This window comes from Thalassophryne amazonica, chromosome 9, assembly GCF_902500255.1.
Source record: "Thalassophryne amazonica chromosome 9, fThaAma1.1, whole genome shotgun sequence".
Classification (NCBI taxonomy): Eukaryota; Metazoa; Chordata; class Actinopteri; order Batrachoidiformes; family Batrachoididae; genus Thalassophryne; species Thalassophryne amazonica.
The window spans coordinates 84,146,119-84,169,405 of record NC_047111.1 but is presented as its reverse complement, the minus strand read 5'-3'; the positions used below and the strand labels follow the sequence as shown (position 1 = coordinate 84,169,405).

The window sequence follows — 23,287 nt, the reverse complement described above, 5'->3', positions numbered from 1 at the left end:
GTTTTTCTAAACATGTTTTTAGCTTTCTGGTTTGTAACAAATGTGATACGCATTCTGAAACGATTGTCATGGTAACCAGTCTGATATGGGAAAATATCAGACCAGAAAGCAGCCAATCAGAGTGCACGTAGCATCGCAGCCAAATAATAAAAAGTGATATTGTTCAGTTTAATAGTGCTATTAAGGGCTTGCGTGTTTATGGGGGATGAGCTGGCATAGTATCAGATTGTCGTGGTGTGCCAGTCTGGACCAAAAAGTCCAGGGCCGAACTTTTGTCCTAGTCCAGCTCTGGTAATGACACACATTTGTCTGAATGTTTGTGGGAGGAATACGTGATTACTGCATCCATACATTTACATTTTGTGAACAAGTAGATTTCACGAACGCTTTAGGGTTTTTATGCATAACTAGGGATGTCCTGATCCAATCATTGATTGGTATACGGACCAATCAAGGCATTTTTTGATTGGTATCAGATTTATTCAAAACAAGTTACGCAGATCAGTACACATTCTGTCTCACACCGCATTATAGGTGATATGCTGATGGTGCTGATGTGTACTGAGGCTGACCAGTTTATTAATTCAGGTATTTAATCACAAAAGACAATCGACCACCGGTATTTATCATGGTATAATTCTGATCCCAGATCTCTTGTTGTGTCTGTTTTTCTTGCAGTTTACTGTTGCTTTGGAATGATTTTCTGAGTTTACCATTAAAATCAGAATTTCACTTCGGTGATGGAAATTCCAAACAGTCTCACACAGAAGGTTGTAAGTTTTTCATATGTGGAACCACAGGGCGGTACACAGTGAACCCATCTTGAAGCGATGCAGACCAAAGTGCTGTTGTGCAGAATGTCTCACATGCCTTCTACAGTTTCTGCCCCTGGGCCGTGTAAAAACTATATCTGCAAGAAGGAAGCTGTATGTCCCAGTTTCTGATGAGCAGATTTTCCACATTATTCCAGTTTTACTGCACTGCACTTTTATAAATCACATAACCAATAAAATCATCACCTTTGTTTATTTATTTGTCTGTCTGTTAGCAGGATTACGTCAAAACTACTGCATGGATTTTGACGAAACTTTCACCATAGATATTAGGCCATGGAGGATGCCACAGAATTTTAGGAGGTGATCCAGATTGGTGGACATCAGAAATCTGATTGCTCTTGTTACTCAATGAGATATGTTTTAAAGACAGCTTTCTTAATATGCTGACAAATTAATGAATAATAATATCATAATAAAATTTAAATAAACAATCATACCATGTTTAAAAAATTGTTAATTTTGAACATAAGAAAACCTATTTTTTCACTTTTTAGTGAGCTTCCTGTCAGTCACTTAACTAATAATAATGATGATGATGATAATAATTGTAGTCCAAGATTATTGGAGTCACTCAGAGACTTGTGTTCACTCTGAGAGAACGAGGTCAAAGAGAAAGCAGAGAATGTTATCAGCCAGTCTGATCACATTTTGTCTTCTGAGCTCATGGTGATGCCTTTAGGCTGCTGCTGTTATGCACCCTTGAGTAGAACTAATAGACAAACCACATATTTTATTCCTTATGATATCAGGTTATTAGACTTTAACAGTAGTTTTTTTTTTTTTTTTTTTTAGAGTAGCTTGTTCTTGGCCATTTCAGAAGTTCTCATTTTGTTGACTTAAGCTGCTTTCACACTGGACACCATGCGACGCCACAAATTTGCGTCTCTCGCCTGGCAATGGATGCACCACCATCGCCCGGTGTGTCGCTCTGCTTGAGCTGCGTTCACACTGGGCACCATGCGATGCCACAAGTTCATCATTTGCTGCAGGAGCTGCGTCTGGATGACGGCCGCTTTCAGCAGTACTTCCGCCTTTCCAGGACCCAGTTTGCGGACCTCCTGTCCCGTTCGGCGCACACATGTGAACAAAGAAAAAAAACAAAAACAAAAAACAACTGGCTGCTGCTGCAGTTCCTCACTCTCCCCTCAAACTCTGTCATAATTGTGTTAAATAAAGGACAAAAGGAACATAAGTCCTGCTCACAGGCTGATTGCCAGAGACAGGACATGTCCACATCAAGTATAAACTCCAGACACCTTCACGTCACTACATATCCAATCCCTGATTGTGGCGATATCGCACCACAAACGCGCCAATTGCTTTATTCACATCCATAGCGTGGCATTGCGTGGCTTGGACTTTTGTGGCGCCACAACACATCCTTCCATAGGGATTACATGGCAACCTCTCGCTGCCATCGCTCGTGTGGCGTCTGGTGTGAACGCGGCATTAAATCTATTTTGTTTCAAAACTGAAGACTTCTGATCTCAAAATGCCATAGAAGTTCTGTTGCATTTTTCTGACACTATTTTTGCCCCATGTGGCAGTGTTCTACATCGTGCCTATTAATTTCTTGCACTGTTTGTGTTTACAGCTGTTTCACTCTTTGTATGATTAGATGCAACTTTTTTTCACAGATTATCAGCAGTTCCACCGTTTTCTTTGCTTGGGACAGAACAACAAAAAAAAATCTAAGACTTTAGTCCAACTTAAATATTTTATACAGCTAATTACTTCAAACCAATTAAGTAAAGTTAATGATAAAAGTAAAGTAAACTTTGGAGATTCATATTGATTCTACTCAGTTTTAAAAATGCATTTCTCTCTTTCAAAATGGTTCATCAATTAATTACCTCCGCCAACAAAGTTTGTTTGTTTGTCTGTTTGTGAACATCCGGTAACCCACAGTTTTTTTTTATATATTATTACAAAAGTTTTACAGAGGATTCATTTCCTGATAGGTAGGAACTGACTCAATTTTCAAGGTCACAGGTCAAAGTCAGGAAAAATCTTGTAAAAATCCCTATTTTTAACATTGAACAAATTTTCAAAAATGTATAACTCTATGAAAAAGTTTATTTCTTTCATATTTGAGCGTGTTATGGAGGACGGTATCCTTTATTGACTGACAAAGTTTGATCCAGATCTGATCCAGATTACAGAGTTTGTGGCCATTTAAATTTAACATTGAAAACCCAATTTAATGTGTATTTTACATTATATCTTAATCAAAAGTACCCCAATTACTCTCATATTTGAAAGTGAGGTGCAGACTGTCACTCACTATTACCTGACAAAGTCTGATCCGGATTGTGGATTTGAAACCAAGTGCCAAAAACAATGACAAATTGTGCATAGCAGAAATAACTAATGTTCTGTGAAAATGATGTGCAAAAGAATTCAGAAACTGAACAAGTTGGGAAACAAAAACCTGACAACACCACAAAAAAGAAACACTTTGATTCAAGTGCATGAACTAAATACATACTCCTGACATTTGATCACATCTAATTTAACTTATGAAAAGCCTTTTCTAACAGGACTTTGACCTTGAATTTTTTTTTCCAAAGTAAAATGTTGTGGAATTGGAAAGTAGTGTTGGTGGAGGTTTGTGCTCTAGATTTAATATTAAACATGAAAAGATTTGTTCATGGTCCGAGCAGCAAGACACTGTTCATTTTTGTGACTGGCCCACATTGTTGTATGTGGGATGGAAATACATTTTCACTGGTGTTCAGTTTACTCACCGTGCATCTCTGCCCTCCTCCTGAGGTGCTTTGGCCCATCAGAACACTTGTACTTTTGTGATTGAGCACCATCCAAACTGCAATCCAGTTACCAAAATACATTTTTATGCCAAGCATAAATGGGGTCAAAGAGTTAGTTTTGTCTGACATTTTGACTTATTAGGAAGATAAGACAGTAAGTTGCTCCTATGTATGCCATGATGCCCACTGGGTCAGGTGTTTATCCCCAGATTCTGTATTGGGAAGTGAATGAGAGCCCATGACTCCGCCTGGATGGGAAGCAAGTCCATCGTCTGTTACCTCCTCAGCCAGGCCCAAGAGCCATTTAAAGCTGGGTGGACGGAAACAATGCGATACCTTGTCCAAGGACAGACATGGGCAGGTAGCATGAGCTGGAATGGAACCCAACTCTACATATTGGTAGCCCAGCTCCTTATCATGAGATAAGGATGACTATAAGACAGTTGAAATATAATTTAGGACAGGATTATTGGTGACTGTGGCTCAGCAGATCACTCTCTCTCAGTACTGCTTCTAATATTTCCTGTGCTGGCAACCATGTGGGTCTTGAACAGCAAAAATTTAGATGAGTGAACTGGCTTCTGTACAATAACTCAAAAACAATAAATGGTATTGTCTTGTAACTCAGCAAATTAAAAAAGAAAAAAGCATAACGAGGATGAACTGATTGGCACTGGGTAAACTTTGATACACTAGATTATGTTGTGTGGGCCGCTGAAGAGGAGGTACTGCTGGCCCACCACCAGCAGTCGGCGCCCTGCTTGGAGTGCGGGCTTCAAGCATGACAGGGCGCCGAGATAGAGAGTGACAGCTGTCACTCATTTACACCAGCTGTCACCAATCACCAGCGTCCCTACAAAAGCCGGATTATTACTCCACCTCCTCGCCGAGAAATCAGCTACCGTCTAAGGTAACCTTCTCTGCTGAATTATCGTTGTATCTAACATTGTTCTGTGTGCAGCCATGTTCCTGCGGGCTCTGTCAGAAGCTGGATTGGTGGATAGTGGGAGGGCGACGTTCTTCGCCTCTCACTCCATCCAGGGAAGAGACTAACAGGAGCTGCACGGGTGAAATTGTTTCTGGAGGTGGAGGTTTTCCCTCCTTGAAGATCTGTATTGAAGGATTACTGGGTGTGTGGATACACACTCACCATTGACTGTTTTTCATCTTCTGCCAGCAGTACCAGGGTCTGCAACAGAAGACGGTGACCACCTGGGGACTTAGGACTTGGCGGCTCCAGTGTTCTTCAGGCCATTGGTGGTGGAAGCTGTGTGGGTCCCGGCTCTTTGATCGCCAGAGGTCTCCTATCTTCGAGCCTGCCCGCACGTCACCTTGTGTTTAATTGGCATTGTATCTTTGTCTGTATCCAGTTGTGCGTTTCACAACATTAAATTGTTACTCTTTGTCTTATCCATTGTCCGTTCATTTGCGCCCCCTGTTGTGAGTCCGTGTTACGACACCTTCCCAACAGATTAATTCCAAAAGTAACTTTGTTTTGCCTATGTAATATTCCATAGACATGTCTGCTCTGCCCTTCACATCAGCTAATGACTACAGTTAAACTAGTAGCCATGGGGAGAAACATGATGCACCATACTTACAGCCAGATACAGGCTAAATTATACAACCTAATGAAAATGTAAAACTGGATTAAAAGAATATATAAAATGTGGCTGGGCACGGTGACAAAACTATTTTTCCATACTGAAAATTCGTGATGGGTAACTTGAAGCACTGCTTCAAAATATTTTTTAACTTTGAAACACCTCTGTTTCGAACATTGTGCCGGAGTATGGATTAAAAGCAAGACATCACAATATGGACCAAAATATATGATTAAAGAATAGATGGAATGTGTGTCTGGGTGTGGTGCAAAAGTATTTGGTTATGACTGCAAATTAGTGATGGCTCCTTTGCAACACCTGCTTCGAACAAGGGTACAGTCAGCATAAGGGCTCAGAATCAAATTTTTTGCCAAGTATGTTCTCATGGCAGCACAGAGGCATAATGGTTAGCGCTGGTGCCTCACCGCAAAAAGGTTGTGGGATTGCTTCCCGCTCTTTCTGTGTGGAGTTTGCATGTTATCCCTGTGTCTGTGTGGGTTTCCTCCGGGCACTCTGGTTTCCTCCCACAATCAAAAACATGCTTATTTAGGGTCTGCTCCTTTCTCTGCCCCTGACCAAGGCAGCATCTCTACAGCCGGAGTTGGTCCCTGGGCGCCGGACTGTGGGTGCCCACTGATCCTAGTGGTTGGATTGTGTCTAACTGTAATTACGATGGAATAAAGGCAGAGGATAAATTTCACTGTGTATATGTACAATGACAATGAAGACTCTACGAGGTCTGTCAATAAAGTAACGGTCCTTTTTATTTTTTTCAAAAACTATATGGATTTCATTCATATGTTTTTACGTCAGACATGCTTGAACCCTTGTGCGCATGTGTTTTTCCACGCCTGTCGGTGACGTCATTCGCCTGTGAGCACGCCTTGGGAAGGAGTGGTCCCACCCCCTCGTCGGATTTTCATTGTCTGGAAATGGCGGAATGAAAAGGACTTTTTTTCCATCAGAATTTTTTCAGAAGCTGTTAGAGACTGGCACCTGGAAACCATTCGAAAAATTTATCTGGCTTTCGGTGAAAATTTTACGGGCTTCACAGAGAATAAGGACTAAGGACGCTCGGCGTGCTGCGCTCCGAACTGCGACGACGCGGCACAAGCCACCGGACCATTTCTAAACGGATGCCTCTGTGGATACAAGACCGTTGTGTGTTCTTTCTCTGGTTATCACAAGAGCTGGACATCAGCCATTTTCCGGCAGATTTCACTTTTAACAAGATTTTGTCATGGAAAGCCGCGCGGAGGCTTCGCACATAAAGAGTGATTCGCTTTGGAAGAGAATGCCTATCTCGGCTTTCAATGCTTACCGGTCCAGTAAGTATCAGAGAAATTGTGGAGAGCTGGTCCAAACTTGTCCTCTGACACGCCGAAATGGAGGTGTTCCTTTGTCTCGCTTCCAAAGCGAATTGGTCTTTACGCGCGAAGCCTCCGCGCGTCCTTAAAGCTGTACTAACAGTCCTTATTCTCAGTGAAGCCTGTAAAATTTTCACCAAAAGCCAGATACATTTTTCGAATGGTTTCCAGGTGCCAGTTTCTAACAGCTTCTGAAAAAATTCTGATGGAAAAGTCCTTTTCATTCCGCCATTTCCAGACAATGAAAATCCGACGAGGGGGCGGGACCACTCCTTCCCAAGCCGTGCTCACAGGCGAATGATGTCATCGACAGGCGTGGAAAAACTCACGCATGCGCACGAGGGTTCAAGCATGTCTGGCGTAAAAATATATGAATGAAATCCATATAGTTTTTGAAAAAAATAAAAAGGACCGATACTTTATTGACAGACCTCGTATTCTATTCTACATACAAGGAATTTGATCTGGTGTCATTGGTGCATAAACAATAACAAGAAAAGGAAAAATGCTTCTGTAAGCAGTAATTGGTGCATAAACAACAATAAAAAAAACTTAAAAAGAGCAATCAAAGATTTCTGACATCCGCCAATCCAGATCCGGATCACCTCCAAAATTCAGTGGAATCTGCCCTAATATCTATGTGTGGTGCAAATTTAGTGAGAATCCATGAAGTAGTTTTGACGAAATCCTTCAAAGCATATATAAAGGGAAATCTTGATCCAGAATATGGATCTGGATCACCTCCAAAATTCAGTGGAGTCTTCCATTCCCTATCTATCTGTGGTGCAAATTTGGTGAGGATCTGTGTAATCGTTGAAAGCCTATACAAAGTGAATCTTGATCCAAAATCTGGATCCAGAGTACCTCTAAAATTAGGTGAAGTCTTCCATGCCCTAATACAGTATGCATCTCTGGTGGAAATTTTGGTGAGAATCTGTGTAGTTTTGATGTAATCCTTCAAAACCTATATAAAGTGAAACTTGATCCGGATCCAGATCACCTCCAAAATTTAATGGATTCTTCCATGGCCTAATATCTGTCTGTGGTGAAAATTTGGTGAGAATCCATGAAGCAGTTTTGAAGTATACTTCAAAGCCTTTATAAAGTGAATCTTGATCCAGAATCTGGATCCAGATCACCTCCAATATTTAATGGAGTCTTCCATGGCTTAAAATGGAGTCATATAGACAAAATGGGAAAAACTATGTTCACTGTCAAATAACAGTGGAATGGGGCTGTACAAGGCATGCAGATGTACAGTATGTTTCAGTGCAGGAATGATCAATCTGTACTTTCTGGGCGTGGGCGGAGGCAGGGTAAGTGGGGGTCTCTGGCATTATTTATGAGCCTAGCTGCGGATGGAAAGAAGCTGTTTTTGTGTCTTGAGGTTTTACTCCTGATGGATCTCAGCCATCTGCCAGAGGGGAGGGTGACAAAAAGTTTGTGTCCTGGATGAGAGGGATCAGCCGCTATCTTCCTTGCTTGCCTCAGGAGGTGTACAGGTCCTGTGGGGATGGCAGATTGCAGTCGATCACCTTCACTGGTGCGTGGATATGCTGCAGTCAGCTCCTGTCCTTAGCAGTGGCAGCAGCATACTAAACAGTGATGGAGGAGGAGATGATAGACTCAACAATGACGGTGTAGAAGTTCACCATCATTATTTTTGGCAGGTTGCACTTCCTTAGTTGCTGCAAAAATGCTCTGTTGTGATTTTGATGAGAGCTGACGTTCAGCTCCCACTTGAGGTCCTGGGTGATGGTGTTCCCCAGGTGGCAGGACTCCACAATGGCGACTGGGGAGTCACACAGGGTGATGGGGTTGGCCCGGACTGGGTTCTTCCTGACGTCAACAACCATCTCCACTGTCTTGAGGGCATTGAGCTCCATATTGTTGTGTTTGCACTAGGACACCAGTTCATGCCGCAGTGCCAGTTCTGCTTACCAAGACTGGCTTGTATTCCACGCTCGGCTCCAAGCCAGCGAGCCGGTCTTCTTACCCATTGAAAGTTTAAGAATAGGTTGCGATCGTTTTGGCCCCAAGGCCTTTAGTCATTTGCTTTACCAGATAAAACTGCAAGCGGGGAGTGCCAGCTATCCTGAAGGAAACTTCAGAGAGAATCAGCTACTAGATGGTTCGATTAGTCTTTCACCCCTATACCCAGGTCGGATGACCAGTTTGCACATCAGGACCGCTGCGGGCCTCCATCAGAGTTTCCTCTGGCTTTGCCCTGCCCAGCATCTCTTGGTAGATCCACATGAGGATATTAATTTTATATCCTTATTTATGTTAACACAAATTGGTCATGTTAATTTCTGTTCAATGAAATAAATTTTCACAGTTGAATCATTTGGTCCAAGTCAATCATTTTGAGGCAACTGCCAGGCTTAAAATGCTTAATTAACTCAGTTTGTAAGGTTTTTATAGCGTATACATGAACACAAACACTGAAACACATGCACAAGTAGCTATCTAAAGGAGCAGAGAAAGCCACCTGGTTCCTGTGTGTTTCAGAGAGCTTTACCTTCCTTTACTTTCAGGGCGAGCCTTCCTACTTAGTTAAACAAAAGGGCCTCCATGTTGGTCCTCTAGATAAACACATTTTCCTGAGAAAACACGGACACGGTTAGACTTTAACCTGTGCTGGGAGACCACAGCTACATCCTCCTGGACAACTCGGTCCCACAGTGAGGATCATGCACTGCACGTGGATCCATGCTGGTCTGTCAGACAATGGGCCCTTTGACAACTATCCCCCCACCCCCTTCCCACACACAGTATAGTCAGACCACTGTCTGTCCTGAGTTTGGGTGTCACTCACCATCTCTGTCGTGCTCTCATGGAGCTGACCAGCTGCCTTCTAGGCTCCGGGATGTGAAAGTAGGACCAGAGAGGAGCTACGGCAGTCAAAGTTCAGCCCAAATTATCCATTCAGAGAAACCCAACAATGTCATGTCCATGTTTCTTCAAGAACCTGATACACTTCTCCGCCGCTGAGAGGTTGAACAGTTTCTGTTCCAAAACCAGTGAAGTTCTTCTCACATCTGGTATGGCCCTTGGCTCTACCAAGAGATGCTGCTTTTAAATTAGGTCACTTTTATTTTTATTGCTGCCTTTTGCAGTTGATTACAAGATCAATTTTATATAGACACAATTTGCCTAGTAGAGCTATGATCTGTCTATAATTATGATTACAATTATATCGTTTCAACATTGGCTCCATTTGGGATTTGATAATAATAAAGTTTCTTGTGCTCTAGTTTCTTCCACCCCAGTAATCACAAAGCATATTTTTATAAGGATTTTCTGGGTTTTATTGGGCCTTCTTTGAGTCAATAAAAATCAGAAAAAAGAACATACATATGTAAGTAAGTCCCTTCGGCTGCTCCCTTGTTTGCACTCGGGTTGCCACAGCAAATCCAAGGTGGAGCTGCATGTTGAATTGGCACAGATTTTATGCCGGATGCCCTTTCTGACGCAACTCCACATTACATGGAGAAATGTGGCTGGGGTGGGATTTGAACCCAGAACCTTCTGAACTGAAACCACATTAACCACTTGGCCACCACCCCTGTTGGAAAAAAGAACATACATATATTTGGGCATTTTCAGCCTTTAGTATAGCAATAGAGAACATAGACAGGAAACAGGGAAGGACGTGCAGAAAAGACTTGCCCCAAACCTAAATGTTACTCTAAACGTATCCATTAATTTCCTGGTCACCGTAACCCTAAACCAATCCAAGTGCCTCTGGTATATCTGGTGGTCAGAGGTTTTTTTAATGTCTGTACAAGTAGTATACTTCCTTCTTTCTTGATGCGTTTTAACTAAGATCACTGGTTCCAGAACCCGGAATGGCCATACTTACAAATTTGAAGTATGGGTGGAACAGTGTCTTAGTAGTTAGCACTGGTGCCAGACAGCAAGCAGGTAGTGGGATCACTTCCTGTTCTTTCTGTGTGGAGTTTGCATGTTCACCCCGTGTCTGTGTGGGTTTCCTCCGGGCACTCTGGTTTCCTCCCACAGTCAAAAGGGGAGGTGATGGTCTAGTAGTTAATGCGTTGGGCTTGAGACCATAGGTTCAAATCCCAGCCTGACTGGAAAATCACTAAGGCACCTTGGGCAAGGTCCTTAATCCCGTTGTTGCTCCCGGTGTGTACCTTGTATGGCAGCACCCTCACATTGGGGTGCATGTGAGGCATTATTTGTAAAGCGCTTTGATGATGATGATGCAGATGGAAAAGTACTACTGTATATAAATGCAGTACTGCTCCTAGTGGTTGGACTGTGTCGAACTGTAATTGGGATGGAATAAATGCAGAGGACAAATTTTGTTGTATGTATATACAATGACAAGGCTCAATGAAGGCTCTTATTCTTTTTGAACAAAACATGACACAGATGCAAAGACAGAAATGTTGCAGCCATCTACAGTCCAGCGTTAACAATGATGGATGGTTGAAGAAGATTAGAGCTCCAGTAAAGTAGACTGCAATTAGTGAGTCAGTGACTGTGTTGTATTATGTTACACTCCAGAACAAACGTGTCAGAGGAGGAAATGTCAGGCAGAAATGCTCATGTATTCTGTATGGTCACCCATCCATATGACCGACAGGAAACAAAAAATTCCCTTTGCAAGTTCCCAGAGTCTAAGGTGTCATCTTGAAATGTCCTGTTTTGTCCCACCAACAGCCCAAATCCAAAAGATCAACTTAATATGTCAGTGATTTGTATAAAGACAAGCAGCAGCAGTCTTCACATATGAAGCTGGAGCTATAATTTGACATTTTCTTGAGAAATAAAACAGTTGCCAATTAATTTGAGTAGTCTGGTATTTCCAGCTACTGTTTATGTGGTACATAAATATCATCTCTACAGATGATTATAAATGTTAATTTATTTTTCAATTTATTACATTTATATAGCACCAAATCACAACAAAGTTGCTTTAAGGTGCTTCACACAAGTAAGGTTTCACCTTATCAACCCCTAGAGCAAGCACACAGGAGACAGTGGTAAGGAAAAACTCCCTCTGATTTGAGGAAGAAACCTCAAGCAGACCAGACTCAAAGGGGTGACCTTCTGTTTGGGCCATGCTACAGACACTATTGACAATACTGGAAATTTTGGGAGCTTTTGGGAGTCCATGCTGGTGCACAAGACAGGAGGCCTGCACAAGAAAACACCCACTCCGATCTCTGGATGGAGCTGCACCTTAAACAGAGGGGGGCAGAATCAGGCAGCAGAAAGACAACAAATACAGTATAATTTGTCAGCATTAAGCAACAAGAAAAACAGAAGAAATAATAAGGCGATCGCCGGACAGTAGCCCTAAGCTTCACTAAAAAAAAACCCCTCTGTTAAATTCTTACTCATCCAGGTAGAAGATATCAGACAAAAAGACTCATCAAAAGCTGCTCCTAGTTGTTGGATTGTGTCTGACTGTTTGTCGCTAACGTTTAATACAGATACAGATGGAACATTGTTCATATATGAAAGCTTAGAGATACGGACCTGATCATGCAAACGGAGGAGTACGAACAGAGCCTAGATACTAACATGGAACAGTCATCATTGCCTCATATGAATGAATTGGAGCAGTACCACTTGGTGGTGGTGGTGGGGGGGGGGGGGGATATGTGCATATGTGCATGCATATGTGTATGTGTATTATCTTGTCATGAAGGATTCAATGGCAGCACAGAGCACTGTTGCCTACACTTGCTTTATTTATTTATTTGTATGATAGAACCATCATTGCAACTTCTTTGGTTGTCACCATATATTATGTCATGAGAAACTTGAAATTGTCTGCAGTGCACGCTCTGCAATGTTTTAACACCTGTGCCGATGTAAAGGACCTATGAAAGTATGTGTGTCGTGACTGCTGCATTGTTTGAAACACACAGATAATTTTACATACGTGCATGGAGAAATAAATCAGAGTTTATTCCTCCATGGTATTGCTAGTTTTACAAAGATGGCTTATTTTACCATATTAGAAAGACATCTACCCTCCCTCTCAAAAGTGAGCACATTATTGTCCCTAAATGTTTTTATTTTTTTTTCTGCTTATGATAAACCGTTGAGTCTTGACTCATGGTCTTACTTTCTGTGCTGGAACATTTGCTTATGTAGTGGGTCTCTGTGGATTGGCTGCATTTTTTTGTTGGGACTAATTTGATTTGTGATTTACAAATGAACAGTAACAAAGAAATTACAAAGAAGAAATTAACCCTTAAAAGATATCCAAAATTTCTAAATCTAAGGGTTTTTAAAAAATCTGGGTAAGAACCAAATAATTTGCAGTGTGTAAAGATAAAAAAAAAAACTTTAGAGCTAGAAGTGTCAAATAATATATCTTTTAAAGGTTAATTTCTTAATTTAAGTGGTCGACATGCTTATTTCTAGATTTAACAATCTTAATTCAAGACATCTTGTGAAGTGAAATTATCTGTCCATTAAGCAGGGTAATGTCCCCCAGATTTAGATTTTTATCTTGTTTTCAGACACCCCTTTATTGCATTGTTGCAAAAGGGAGGGGCTAACCCACTATTGTCCACTGATTACCTCATAGCAACATGTGAATGCGTCGTCACTCTTTGACAGCTTATGCGCTATACAGAATCCTGTCAAATATATACAGCATTTTAAATATCCACACAATGAAGAATGTCAGCAAAAAGCAGACAAGCGAGGAGGTGCAGACTTTCCTGGTGATCTCTGCAGAGGAACAACAAAACACACTGCCCAACTCAGTGACATGCATGACTATGTCTACCGCGCTCCACCTACCAAGCAAAGGGTACTGCTGGCAGTGGAAGCCCAAGCGAAGCCATGCTTAATTGTTCAGAACTGTACAATACTGTGCCATAGCGACCCGAGCCGCTAGGTTGAAACAAGCCTTAAGAGCCTTTGAACAAGGTCCTATATCTCCATGTTGCTCCAGGAGTGCAGTTGAGCACTTTGCATGGCAGCACAGTGACATTAGTGTGTGTGTGTGTGTGTGAATGAGTGAATTTGAGGCATCATTGTAAAGCACTTTGACCATGTCCTTCATATGGAAAAGCACTGTAAAAATGCAGTCCTTTATTTATTTATTTGCTTAGTTATACCTAATTCACACAAGCTGTACAAAGACTGAATTTTTTTTTCTTCTGTTGATTTAGATAAATTTGCTTTGAAGCTCATTTCTCTTGAAGGATTTGTGAGGCGTACAAGGTTGGGGGGGGGGGGGCAGTAAGGGGCTAAACACCTAAAAAAAAAAAAAAAAAAAATCAGCTTTTAAAACAATGAATAATAGGTTCTTATTTCCCTCCTAGATGATTAACATGCATGCAAGCTATAGCTGCTATCTGATGTTGTAGTTAAGCAGAGCTGCCGCCTCCCCCCGGCTCCGTGGCAGTCGTGTAAACACACAGCGAAGTGGAGGAATGCTGGACTCTGCGACCTCCCGCCCCAAGTGCTGTTACAGTGCACTGAGTTCAACTGCAACAGCAACGCCCCGTGTTGCGCCTTTCCAAAGCTCCACCTCACCCTACCCTAGTGTGAGGCCCCTCAGGGTGGAAAAAATACACACCTTTTTCACCAAATGCCACAGCCTTCTCATATGCACACATGTACGCCAACGTGAACAGACAGACATGTTGTTGATGTGCGTCATTTCTTTCCTGCTCCAGCTGTCAGAGCTTCAAAGTTTGCATTTTGTCAGATACTAATTAGGTGCATCGCCAACATGCTGATGTCACATGCTTAGTTCTGGCCTTCTTTATTCCTCTCAGCTTGTTTAATAAAGCATGTTGTAGGCTGATGGTACATATCGTCATATTGCACACATGAAACTCCAAAACTTATATTAAGGGTATCTGTTGAAATTTGCCTTCTTTGGATACTTGTAGTACATTTTAAAATTTATAATCGAATGGCTTGAAGAGGAGTTTATGAGGATTGTTTGATATCTGCAAAACACAACATTTAGTGCATCAGATAACTGAAACAGTTTTTCAAATGGTGATACAAGCACCAAATTCGGCACATGTGCTCCTTCGACACTACTCTTTTGAAAAAAGCAGACTATCCAGTTGATTTCTCAATAGGCAGCCTAGGGTTCAATGAAGAATTACCCAGGGGTCAAAATTAAAATATGCACCTATCATATTGAAAATTATACCACATTATTCATCTAATTATAAAGATTCCAAAAAGGTATAGTTTGGACTATCGTTGACTGGATGCTACGAAGTTATGGGGTTAAAAACAGCAAAAACTGACAAAGGTCAATTTTTACAGGGGGCTAAAGTTATAGTTGCTCCAATTTTGGTAAAAAGTGAAGCAAATTAGTGGTTGAGTGAATGTGGTTTTAAAAAGGAATAGTTTGCACCATGTGTCGTACTTAGTTATCATGTTACAGGGTAACATATGTCATATGTCATAGAATCCAATGGACGTTGACATTGTTTGACCTCTACTCTGTTGAACATCCAGTAAACGTTCAACACAGTTAAAACTATTCCATTTATTAATCCTATTAGCTCAACACCAATAATCTGCATCACTTTTTAACAAAATTAGAGCAACTTTAACTTTAGCCTCCTGCACAAACTGAAATTGACCTTTGTCACAGTTTTTGCTGTTTTTACCCCATAACTTCATAACATCCAGTCACAGACAGTCCAAACTGTACCTTTTTGGAATCTTTATGATTAGATGAATAATGTGGTATAGTTTTCAATATGATTGGACCATCTTTTAATTTTGACCCCTGTGTAATTCTTCATTGACCCCTACCTGGCTGCCTATTGAGAAATCAAGTGGATAGTCTGCTTTTTCAAAAGGGTAATGTCTAAGGAGTATTTGTACCCAGTTTGGTGCTTGTATCACCATTTGAAAGATTCCTCTGTAAGTATTCTCTAATCTCCTGCACTAATTCAACTGATGACTTTTTACATTTTGAACATGATGAAACAAAGCTTTTTAATAGCTAACAGTCACTGCCCTCTGCTGGAGCAAAACAAAACTGAGAATTGACAGATCAACAAGAAAGGCTGGCCGAGGCTGTGACGTTTAAAATACGTGCAGCCACACAGTTGTACAGGTTTTTTTTTTTCTTTCCTTTTGTCTTTCTCAGACAAGAAATATAAATGCACTCTACCACTTCAACAGGTGAATACTACAACCCCTGGCAAAAATTATGGATTCACCGGCCTTGGAGGATGTTCATTCAGTTGTTTTTCGTAGAAAAAAAGCAGATCACAGACATGACACAAAACTAAAGTCATTTCAAATGGCAACTTTCTGGCTTTAAGAAACACTATAAGAAATCAAGAAAAAAAAAATTGTGGCAGTCAGTAACGGTTACTTTTTTAGACCAAGCAGAGGGAAACAAAATATGGAATCACTCAATTCTGAGGAATAAATTATGGAATCATGAAAAACAAAAAACGCTCCAACACATCACTAGTATTTTGTTGCACCACCTCTGGCTTTTATAACAGCTTGCAGTCTCTGAGGCATGGACTTAATGAGTGACAAACAGTACTCTTCATCAATCTGGCTCCAACGTTCTCTGATTGCTGTTGCCAGATCAGCTTTGCAGGTTGGAGCCTTGTCATGGACCATTTTCTTCAACTTCCACCAAAGATTTTCAATTGGATTAAGATCCGGACTATTTGCAGGCCATGACATTGACCCTATGTTTCTCTTTGCAAGGAATGTTTTCACAGTTTTTGCTCTATGGCAAGATGCATTATCATCTTGAAAAATGATTTCATCATCCCCAAACATCCTTTCAATTGATGGGATAAGAAAAGTGTCCAAAATATCAACGTAAACTTGTGCATTTATTGATGATGTAATGACAGCCATCTCCCCAGTGCCTTTACCTGACATGCAGCCCCATATCATCAATGACTGTGGAAATTTACATGTTCTCTAAAGGCAGTCATCTTTATGAATCTCATTGAAACGGCACCAAACAAAAGTTCCAGCATCATCACCTTGCCCAATGCAGATTCGAGATTCATCACTGAATATGACTTTCATCCAGTCATCCACAGTCCACAATTGCTTTTCCTTAGCCCATTGTAACCTTGTTTTTCTGTTTAGGTGTTAATGATGGCTTTTATTTAGCTTTTCTGTATGTAAATCCCATTTCCTTTAGGCGGTTTCTTACAGTTCGGTCACAGACGTTGACTCCAGTTTCCTCCCATTCGTTCCTCATTTGTTTTGTTGTGCATTTTCGATTTTTGAGACATATTGCTTTAAGTTTTCTGTCTTGACGCTTTGATGTCTTCCTTGGTCTACCAGTATGTTTGCCTTTAACAGCCTTCCCATGTTGTTTGTATTTGGTCCAGAGTTTAGACACAGCTGACTGTGAACAACCAACATCTTTTGCAACATTGCGTGATGATTTACCCTCTTTTAAGAGTTTGATAATCCTCTCCTTTGTTTCAATTGACATCTCTCATGTTGGAGCCATGATTCATGTCAGTCCACTTGGTGCAACAGCTCTCCAAGGTGTGATCACTCCTTTTTAGATGAAGACTAACGAGCAGATCTGATTTGATGCAGGTGTTAGTTTGGGGGATGAAAATTTACAGGGTGATTCCATAATTTATTCCTCAGAATTGAGTGAGTCCATATTTTTTTCCCTCTGCTTGGTCTAAAAAAGTAACTGTTACTAACTGCCACAATTTTTTTTTCTTGATTTCTTATAGTGTTTCTTAAAGCCAGAAAGTTGCCATTTGAAATGACTTTAGTTTTGTGTCATGTCTGTGATCTGCTTTTTTTCTACAAAATTAAACAACTGAATGAACATCCTCCTAGGCCAGTGATTCCATAATTTTTGCCAGGGGTTGTAGCTGCAACTTAAATCACAAATTACTACAAGCAAATATTGTAATCTTCTTTTTCAAAGCACAGTCATCGTTGAGCTGCACCTGCTTTCCACCCATGAATTATATACATCCAAAGTGTACTCAAGGCATCATCAATCTAATGCCGACGATCACTCCTTTGCTAAGAAAGAAATGATCACATTTTACATGGGGCGGTGGGGGTGTTAACGACACAAATTTGACACATTTGCATGCACACGTGTGTAAAGACACACATGCACATGGAGGCACACAGAGTTAGCCCTGTCTGAAGAACGAGGAGCTGTCTGGTGCCATAGCAACCAATGCGGATATCCCACCCTTTTAGAGCAAGAGAGGAAGGGGGGGAAAAAAAGCAGAAGTGGCAATGACAGATTGACAAGAAACTAATAAGATTCTGGGAAGGAAGAACAGATTGTCCTTCTGTCTGTCCCTGTGGGTCAGTATCAGTGTGGACGGGGCAGCATTTAAGGCGGTATTGATGTATCAGGGAGAAAACAGAATATAAGAAACATGTTTAATAAACAGGAGAACACAAAGTAATTGGATGGGAAAGAAAAGAAATGCGAAAAGATCACTTGTCTTCGGAGGTGTCAATGTTCTGAGCACCCCGTCATAACCCGAGGACACTGATGCTGCTGCAGTCTGCATCAGCGTCGCCTTCGCTGCTCTGACTCCTGTTTGAACTATCTTATATCTAATACTGATATTCTGGCCCATATACCAGGTTACGTAACACTCCCAGTCACATCCCGACCTCAATCTGCAAAACAGCCACTTGCTGTGAATCCAAATTTACACTGTTTCAGCCTTGAAGTATGTTTCTGTGATGTGAAGCGGCAGAATGATGAGAGTGGAAATGATGCGTATCACAGTGCATATGTTTGCAAATGTGATGAGTTCTGCAGAAACATACAGCGTAAACTGTTCTTCAGTTTGCCTTTCTTACCTTTTGCCCTTTAGGTGGCTGCAGGAGCGCTGGCAGTGGATTTCGAGGAATAACCCTATTAACACCAGTAAGTTCACTCTTCACCACCTGTAGCACCAGCAACTGCTGTGGGCTGATGATGGGGGGCTAGTGTTGGCGTGGGCATTTCTACTTCCCCTTCACCATTATCTGCTGGGGTTTGTGTGATACTACAAGACATGGGTAAACACCCAAAGATGTCATGGCTCTTTCACCTTATGCAGTGTCTTTGTGATTGTCTGTGGGCTTAAATTTTTACCCCGCGTATTGGTGAAGCAAACATCTAGAGGTGATTAGATTTTGGAGTAGTTTGGCCAAAGGTCAAAACACCTGAAAAACATCTTTTTTTTTTTTTGATACCTCAATAACCAAGAAGCATAGATAAGGGGTCTAAAGCATTCCAATGAAGTTGGGACGTTGCATAAAATGTAAATAAAAACAGAATACAATGATTTGCAAATCCTCTTCAACCTATATTCAACTGAATACACCACAAAGACAAGATATTTAATGTTCAAACTGAAACTTTATTGTTTTTGTGCAAATATTTGCTCATTTTGAAATGGATACCTGTAACACATTTCAAAAAAGCTGGGACAGTGGTATGTTTACCACTGTGTTACATCACCTTTCCTTCTAACAACAATCAATAAGTTTTTGGGAACTGAGGACAGTAATTGTTGAAGCTTTGTAGGTGGAATTCTTTCTCATTCTTGCTTGATGTACGTCTTCAGTTGTTCAACAGTCCGGGGTCCTCCGTTGCCATATTTATAATGTGCCACACATTTTCAATGGGCGACAGGTCTGGAATGCAGGCAGACCAATCTAGTACCCGCACTCTTTTACTACGAAGCCACGCTGTTGTAACACATGCAGAATGTGGCTTGGCATTGTCTTGCTGAAATAAGCAGGGACGTCCCTGAAAAAGATGTTGCTTGGATGGCAGCATGTGTTGCTCCAAAACCTGGATGTACCTTTCAGCATTGATGGTGCCATCACAGATGTGTAAGTTGCCCATGTGATGGGCACTAACACACCCCCATACCATCACAGATGCTGGCTTTTGAATTTTGCACTGGTAACAATCTGGATGGTCTTTTTCCTCTTTTGTCCGGAGGACATGATGTCCATGATTTCCAAAAACAATTTGAAATGTGGACTCATCAGACCACAGCACACTTTTCCACTTTGCGTCTGTCCATTTCAAATGAGCTCGGGCCCAGAGAAGGTGACAGCGTTTCTGGATATTGTTAATGTATGGCTTTCGCTTTGCATGGCAGAGTTTTAACTTGCACTTGTAGATGTAGCGACGAACTGTGTTAACTGACAATGGTTTTATGAAGTGTTCTTGAGCCCAAGCGGTAAGATTCTTTACACAATGATGTTGGTTTTTAAAGCAGTGCCACCTGATTGATCGAAGGTCACGGGCATTCAATGTTGGTTTTCAGCCTTGCTGCTTATGTGTAGAAAGTTTTCCAGATACTCTGAATATTCTGATTATATTATGGACTTTAGATGATGGAATCCCTAAATTCCTTGCAATTGAATGTTGAGAAACATTGTTCTTAAACTGTTGGACTATGTTTTCATGCAGTTGTTCACAAATTGGTGATCCTTGCCCCATATTTGCTTGTGAATGGCTGAGCCTTTTGGGGATGCTCTTTTTTATTCCCAATCATAACACTCACCTGTTTCCAATTAGGTTTTCTTTGAACATTCATCAACTTCCCCAGTCTTTTGTTGCCCTTTCCCAACTTTTTTGAAACATGTTGCAGGCATCCATTTCAAAATAAGCAAATATTTACACAAAACAATAAAGCTTATCAGTTTAAACATTAAATATCTTGTCTTTGTGGTGTATTCAGTTGAATATAGGTTGAAGAGGATTTGCAAATCATTGTATTCTGTTTTTATTTACATTGTATAAAATGTCCCAACTTCACTGGAATTGAGGTTGTATATTATCATATCATGGTGTGTAGAATATGTAGGTTATGTATCAGCAGCTCTCTGATGCCTTTCATTTTTGTAATAAAACATACTGAATTGCTGATCAGTTAATGTTTTTCAGTGTTTTTAGTTTCGTAGATGAGTCTTGTGCAGCACAGTGGCTTAGTGGTTAGCTCTGGTGCCTCACAGCAAGAAGGTCATGGAAACGATTCCATCTGAGGAGTTTACATGTTCTCTCCATGCTTGCATGGGTTCCCTCTGGGTGCTCTGGCTTCCTCCTACATTCAAAGACATGCAGGTTAGGTGGATTGGAAACTTTAGGTGGTTAGGGGGATTGGAAACTGTGAATGTGTTTGTTTGTCTTTATGTGACAGACCGGCGCCCTGTCCAGGGTGTACACCGCCTCACGCTGTATGACTGCTGGAATAGACTCCAGTCCCCCTTGACCCTTAACTGGAGTAAGCAGTTGAAGATAAGTGAGTGAGTGAGATGAGTCGATGCATGATGCTCTGCCGTGTTCCTCCCCTTGCTTGTCTTCCACCCATACTTTGGGTGGCGACCGACCTGCACCGCACGCCGTTCGAGCACATTCTTGTTATTCTGTCAGCATTCTGGGTATTCGTACTGTGTTCCAGCTGCATTTGAACTGCATTCATAAGCATACACATGGGATGTGCACAAATCAGGTGGGGTCCGCCCACATTCTAAGTAGTCAACCGGCATTCATACATGGCTGTTCGATTATCTGTCCATTCTGACTGCACCTGGAATTTTGGCTGTTTTTCCCCCATTCTGGCTGATTTGACTTGTTTCCTGCTCATTCATGCTAAGTGTGACGGGGCCTTTACTTTGTAGTGAACCAAGGAACACCAGTGAAAACCTGAATCTGCTTAATCAGGAGAGATATCAGCTAAAAATTGGCCAAAGTCTGTAATTTAACAAAATTAAAGGAAAATATCTTTTCCCTTCACCATTCTGACACTTGCAAAAACCACTGCTACACTTTACAATTTGGGTCACCGCATTGCCATCTTTGCACTATCATGGTATTACTGTCTGCTCAGTGGGGTACTTCCACATGTTGGTAGAAGTTGGGTTCCTGCTGTACGAGCTTGCAAGAGTTGTTATGATGTTGGTATGGGTGTTCACAATGGAAAACACAACTGCTGTAGACATCCACATGTTTGCTGCGAGAAGTCACGATCAGTAACAATGAGCTCCTCAAGCGTTCTCCACGAATGTCTGCTAAATCAGGAGTTATCACTGTGACTGAAGAAACAGTTCGGCTTTGACATATTGGATGAGAGAAATGGCAGGAAAATCCACCAATAAAAGGATTATCCTAGCAGCTGAAGAACGTTATTTTATGTGTTGCATCATGACTGACAAATACTGTACATTCACACATTACTAGACTAGGAGAGGCTACGGAGAATGCTGTTGGGGTACATCTAGTAGTGAAAAGGGGGGAAAGCAGATACAGGGCAGTACACGGGCAGGACAGTTTGGATTATACCATGGCTATTGAGAAGAAAAGAGTATGATTAGTATGAAAGAATTGGCACTTGAGGACAGGAGGCCACTTCACAAACTTGTGGAACGGAACCATGACCCAGGGTCCAGGGTCTTGTGGAGGGAGTGGGTCCAACCATATATCAGCAGGACACCTTCATGAAAAAGGCACTGCAGCCAGGACAATTCTTGGCCATCACTCTGTGGTACGTAAATCCTGTATATGAGCCTGGAGTATGGAGTCCATGTGACTCACAATACCATCAGAAAACTCATCCCAGAAACATACGAGGCCATCATTGAAGTGTTGCAGGATGATGTGCTAAAATGCCACAAGCTGTTGCAAGTTTTTACTGTGAGGTGGTACAAGTTAATGGAGATGGAGACCGATGAGGAACATCCACGACAGCTGACGAGATGCCAACTTGTCACGAATGTCCTGACTTACGTTCGGCATCATGTTTTACTACTGATTATATCAACACTTGTGGCCCAAATCCAGTGGTGGGCACAGCTAACCAAAAAGTTAGCTTCAATAACCATTAATTAGATAACTGAAAAGTTATCTTTTATGACGATAAACCGATAAACTGCTAAAAAATTTATCTTTATTACAGATAACCGATAACTATTAGTATTGATTTGGACGCGGCCACATCAGATTACACTGTCGACTTCTGATAACCAGTTTCACTTTAAGCGCCGCAGGGCTGCTGGGTAAATTCAAGGATCACAAACACAAAGAACACACGACAAATGAATAAATAAAAAAATAAAACCCCAAACACTTATCATCTTTCAAAAGCAGTAAAACACAGTATTAGAAGTCACCGTTTATCTCGGTATTAGATACACCGTCATTTACAAGCTAAAAGCTGCAGCTTTTTTCAAACACTTTCAACCTTTTGGCTTAAACAACTGAAATACATCCATTAATGCAGTGATCGGCAGAGTAAAATACATGCAGTATAAATATAAATTCTTACCTGTTAGTTTCAGTGGGATTCATCTGAATAAATAATCCACATAAAGCGTCCTTTTTAAAATCCAAAACAGTGTCAAATCGTGAAGAAAAGTCCCTCCCTCTGTACAGCTGTGCCGTGAGAGCTCCTCTCCCCCACTGAGTCTTGGTGATTAAATTACAGCCACAAAGAATAAATAATGTTAAATTAGTCTTTTGTTTTGTGTCGAGTGGATGAGTCACTGTAATGTGCAAATTGAACAGGAACTACACTACCCACAATGCTCCCTGCGTCGACCGGCCAATAACGTTTTGCGCTTAATGATGATGTCATCAGCAGGGACAGGTAGCCAGTCTGCTCAGTGGCTTCAAACCATTGAACTATACACTACGTGGAATGGGTCTGATCGATCACTGTACCTTGATAAGTGAAGTGCGCATTGCATCTGCG

At 41.3% G+C, this 23,287-nt stretch overlaps 1 long non-coding RNA gene across 1 annotated transcript; it reads left to right on the top strand.

The window, feature by feature from the left end:
• Window positions 1-237: 237 nt before the first annotated feature.
• On the top strand, window positions 238-10,697 carry LOC117516590. The gene is made up of 3 exons (XR_004562475.1): window positions 238-319; window positions 7,518-7,524; window positions 10,686-10,697. It is a non-coding gene; the product is annotated as an uncharacterized LOC117516590 (long non-coding RNA).
• Window positions 10,698-23,287: the final 12,590 nt, after the last annotated feature.